The sequence below is a fragment of the Pinus tabuliformis genome, chromosome 6 (genome assembly GCF_031772625.1).
Source record: "Pinus tabuliformis cultivar Carrire ecotype Pingquan chromosome 6, CPIR1, whole genome shotgun sequence".
Taxonomy (NCBI): domain Eukaryota; kingdom Viridiplantae; phylum Streptophyta; class Pinopsida; order Pinales; family Pinaceae; genus Pinus; species Pinus tabuliformis.
Genome location: NC_142292.1, coordinates 829,528,223 through 829,534,222, shown reverse-complemented (window position 1 = coordinate 829,534,222; position 6,000 = coordinate 829,528,223).

Below are 6,000 nucleotides of genomic sequence, written 5' to 3'. Positions count from 1 at the left end.
TGCAAAGGTTCGACCAGTTCAAGCCCTAACTCCTTATATCCCGACCTCGTTGGGGACATGCAAAGAAAAACAGAGAAAAAGCAGACCTCTCTGATACCACTGATCCGGATTTAAACAGGAACGCAACAAATTACAGAGATAACCATAAATACAGAGATGAGATAACCATAAATACTGAGATGCAGCGGAAATAATACTTCATTTCATTACTGTAAAATACTGAAATATGCTTACAAACAGAAATGGAAAGAAACCAGCTAGGGCAATGGTAGCTTATCTCTGAGAAGAGATGTGGCGGCTACATGCCTCTGAACTGTTCTGAACTGTGTTACAATGAGGCTCTAAGGCCTATTTATTGTTGAGAAACAATGGAGAACCCTTCACATTCCAAAACCTAACCCTAGAAGATGAAACGCCAAATTGTGGGCCCCGTTTGGGTAAATTGGTACATCAATTTCCCGGGGTCGTAACTTTGGCAGACGATCTCCGTTTGACGCGTACGATAGCTCGTTAGAAAGATCTATCCGAGTACTACCACTTTGGGAGAAAACATGGGTCCCATGTTGCCCCATATTCCCAAAAAAACGTCATTTAGGGCCTCAAAACGTCTTCGGAAGTTCAGGACCCGAAAAATTGCTAAAAATAGTAAACTGTGCTACAATTTAGGAAACTGAAAAAGCTGAAAGAGACAGTTGTGGGGGTCCAAATGGGATAGGTGGGTGGCCACCAACATCCACCTGGATCAATAGTACCCACATTTGTCAGCTTCGACGCAACAACATCGAGTGAATAACAGTTCGGGATGTCATGGCATCGCTGGCGACAACACTTTTGGCGTAACAACAGATTCTTGTATCAGTGCATAGTGTAACATCATCCTGTAACAACATCCAATATGTAATAGCAGACTCTAATAGCATCCAATGTGTAACAACGAACTATTCTACGCTTCTCTATAGTTAATCTGTGCAGCCTGTCTGATTCATATCTTTGTTCTCGCGAGCCATCACCTAAAAAGAAGAAGAGCTTCCCAAATTACTTCTTCAATACACTCACAGTTAGCCACATAAAGGAATAAAGCATTGTATTACTCAGTAAAATATGGAAAAGTAACATAACAATAGAATAGGTTATAAAGGTGAGAAAACAAGGAAATTGGTCAAGTAAAGTCATAGGCCTGGAGGACAGAAGGGTTAAAACTGGGGAAAGAATGTTCAAAAAATAGGTAAAAAACCACACCCAACATATGGTTTTCTCACTGTTTTTATACATTTACATTGCCAAGATCTCAACTCAAGCGTATGGTATAAGAGTCTATTTATGACCTTCAAGGCAATTCCCTATGTCATTGTGAAGGCATTTCTTATTTATTTTTAAATATACATTTAATAATTTTAGTAGATAAGATTGAAAATGAGTATATATGTGTGTGTGTTTGTGTGTAAGTTAAAATCATAAAACCTAGGATATGAATATATACGTACTATAGCATATATTGACATATGTGTTGATTTGTAGTTTCCCACTATATTCTATAGTTATTATGAAAACTAGTTTGGGCTACATGTATACATGTACACTCCTATAATAATACGATTTATGCAAAGTTTAGTTTAAGACATTGTAAAATTGTAATCAATTGAAATAATAATGACACATAAAAATATTGAAAACTAATTGTCCTAACATCGACGAAAAACATAAATGTAATTGACTAATTTAATAGTCACCATTATTATGACATTTGGAAAGCATTTTGGCATGGTTGTAACTCTTGCATGCCATTTATAAACCACCCTTGTTCTATGATAGTCGCCACTTTGTGCACCATGTATTAGCTACATATTTTGTGCCTACATATTGGAAAGGCAATGGGTGTTTGAGTTAGAGTAATGTAGGCTATGCCATTTTATCTTATCATGAATTATCCACATTTTCTAGAAAAACCAACCAACGAGCTCCTTAACCTATTTTTTGTGATTGTTTTGTCTTCCACTTGTCTTTAAAAAATTTCTTGATTTGTTAAGTCCTATGTAAGCCCCATGTTAACCATAAAACCCCTTATTAAGCCTTATAGATTGAGTGATTACATTTCTATTGTTATATTTTTATGTAGGCTAGAACCTTTCATGGTTCTATTTTATAATAATTGCACCCTTTTGTCTCCTATATATATTAAGGAGACATAGTTATAGGGTCTGCAAATCTTGTCTTGTGCAGTGTATTCATTATAAAATGAGGTTCCCCCTTCAAAGAGGACTATAATTATTAGTTTTTTATCATTTTTAAGGTGCAAGCTTCATAAAATTTGGTATCAAAGCTTATCATCCTAGGGTTTTGTTGCTTCACGAATCATCTTAATTCATATATATATATATATATATATATATATATATATATATATATATATATATATGTTGCTTGAATCATATTATATATATATATATATATATATATATATATATATATATATATATATATATATATATATATATATATATATATATATATATATATATATATATATATATGTATATATATATATATATATATGTATATATATGTATATATATATATATATATATATATATATATATATATATATATATATATATATATATATATATATATATATATATATATATATATATATATATATATATATATATATAGATATATATATATATATATATATATATATATATATATATATATATATATATATATATATATATATATATATATATTATGCTTCAAATGGTGAAATTTGGAGCATATTGAGGAAAGATCTTAGGAGACATCTAGATAAAATTTCATAGCTTGATTTACTATATTTTTGGAGATATGCTTTGAGGAAGTTAGGGTTCTTGAATTCTCTTGAAATCAGTTTCAAACAGGTAAGTTTGACATATTTAGGGGGAAGAGGTGACATCACTAGGTAGATGTGATAAAAATTGCAAACGTTGTTTCACTATACTTTTGGAGATATGTTTTGAGGAAGTTAGGATTGTTGATTGCTCCTGAAATCAAGTTCAAACAAGACAGTTTGGAATTTTTCAATATAACTTATTTGCATTGATGTTTCATATCGTGAAATGTTGAATAGATGAAGGAGACATATATATAGGTACCTGTGTTAAAAATTATAGACTTTTTTTCACTATATTTTTGGAGATATACCCTATAGAAGTGAATGTTTTTGAATGGTCCTAAAATCATTTTCAAACATGTCAACATGGTATTTTTCCTATAAAAAATTCTTGGGACTTTTTAGAGAGTGAAATTTTCATAGATCTTAGGAGACCTATAAAAGTACCTTAGGTAAAATTTTATAATTATATATGAAGAATTGGAAATGTGACATACTATATAACTTTTATCTTTAGAAAAGTCTAGAAATCAACAAGTTTTATGAAAGTTATGATAACTTTTACTGGGCACATCAAATTCTAGTAAGAATTATGGAATTGTAGAGAAGATATATCACAGTATTACAAACCAGAGTTTCATATTCAGGAGGGCTCAAATATTAGAAATATATCAAAAAAAGGTTCATTCATTCATATATTCTCCAAATTAAAGTTTTAAAGGTACATAACTTACAAGTATTATAAATTTTGATTAGAAGATCCATTTTTTGGTGACTAGAAATTGTAGTTAAGAGGAGAAATATTACTATTTTTTCACATGGATCCAAAGAAAGATCCAAAATCTACTACACCAATTAAACCTAATGAAGGATCATCTAGGAGTTATGAAGAAAGTGAAGACTTAGAATTTAGGTTCACCCAATTAGGGAAGAACATTAACGAAATGAATGGTTGTATGTTGAAAAAGGAGGATTTATCATGTTATCAAGAAAACCTTTTTTTTGTAAGGTTCAGCGAGACTTTATATTAATAAAATACAGTAGAATACATGATGCAGAGTGGGAGTCGATGGGACCTCCCTGTGTCTGACTTTGTACAACTGAGCTGGTCTAGTCTCTGCTCTCTCTCTCTCTTTTTTTTTTTTTCTTCGAGTGGGTCGCTTGCAGCTTGTATAAGGTAGATGCATATATGGAAGAATCAAAGGAGCCTGGAATTTGCTAAGCTTGCTGGTCTACCTTTTTTATGGTGTGGCATTTCTCTCTAAGTTCCCCCACCTCCAGGTCTTGCCAGAGGATGTAATAGTCTTCACTATTGGACTGAACGCCGGCATTGGCTATGGTGTCGGCCAGCTTATTTGCAGTTCTTATGACTGCTTGAAAGGTAATGCCTTGAATGTTGCTGAGATGGGCTTGCAGATCCTTCAGGATTGCCGAGAGCCTCCAGCTAGGTGTGATCTTGTCCACTTGCGTGCCGTTTTGAAGTTTCCTCATCATCTTGATGACTATCTCTGAGTCTCCTTCCACTATCAGGGGTAGGAATTTGTAGTGGTCAGCCAGGGTGATGCCTTTGATGAGAGCAATCTGTTCTGCAGCGTTGTTGGTGTTGTTTCCCAGATTGCCATGGTAGATAAGCTGGATGTTCCCCTTGTGGTCCCTGATTGCTCCGTCGTATCCGGCTTTTCCTGGGTTTTTCTTTGACGCGCCATCAAAGTTTAGTTTGAACGCTAGAAATGGCGGTGTTCCCTATTTGTCCTGCTTCATCACTTGTGTGGTCTGGTTCCTGCCTGTAGGATTGGTCCGTGCTTTGAGATTGAGGATTTGGACAATCCTTTGATCCTTTGGTGACAAGTTCCCCTCTTGTGGCATTATGTCCATGGCTTGGATCATTTCTATTATTAACTACCTCGTTTTTTCCATTAACCTATCCATTGACATCGCAGAGTTCTTAAAGATTCGAGCATTGCGCTCTTTCCAGAGGATCTAGACCACGGCTCCTGGAATGAGGTTCCATGCCCTGTTGATCAGATTATTGGTGGACATGGTTGATCGCCAATTGCTCAAGGTAAGGCAGATCGAGTCTCTGTTTCTGTCGGTTTGCCTGAAGACAAAAGCCATATCATCCCATAGCGCGCAGGCGGTGGGGCATGTATTGAGAATGTGGTTGAGCGTTTCATTATCATTCTCGCAAAGGGCGCATCGAGAGGGTCCGATGAAGCCCCGTCGCTGTAGATTGTTCCAGGTGAGCGCTCTGTTGTGCATGACTAGCCAGGAGAACAGGGTTATTTTGGGCCAAGTGCCTCTGGTCCAGAGGGCGTGCCATCTGGGGTCCGGTTGCCAGTCAGGTGAAGCAGCGATGATTCTGTAGGCTTCTTTTAGATTGAAAGTTCCTTTAGAATTGTTTCCCCATCGCAGGATGTCTTCTCTGGTTGAGGTGAGGATCCTACGTTGTTCAAGCTGTTGTAGGAGTTGTTCTATATTTCCATTGTGGTCTTGTGTTGGCCATTGATCTTTGGTTAGCCAGTTTTGCCAAGTGGTGGTCACTGTTTGGGGTTGCCAATAATCTGCTACCTTTTTTAGCCCTGCCTCTTGCATGTCATTTTTTAGTGTAGTCCAATCTGGGTGGTCCAGAGGAGGGAGTTGCTGCCAAGCATCCTCCCAAAAGAGGGCAATGTTGCCTTGGTGCACTTCCCAGAAGCAGTGCTACTAAACATTGTGTCGATTCTCCCATACTTTGTTACAGAGGGGAGAGCCTTGAGTGCTGCCAGTGAGCCTGATGAGGTCTTTGTCCTGTATTTGATTTGTGTACCTTGCCTTCCACAAGGTGCCCCATAGGGAATTAGGATTCTCCACCCATATCCACCATATTTTTGCTGCAATAGCCTTGCTTAGGATTTCAGGATCTCTTAGGCCCAGTCCTCCTACCAGCTTTGGTTTGCATATGTCTGTCCACTTGAGGAGGGCCCATTTGCGCTTCTTTGAATCTCCATTCCATAGGAAGGACCGCTGGATGTTCCGAATGGATTTGTAGACTGATTTGGGTGCCGCAAGGGCTGATAGAATGTTGGTCGGCTTTGTTTGACAAACTGATTTGACCAGTACTAGTCTGCTGGCCATGTTTAGGGCTCGATGAG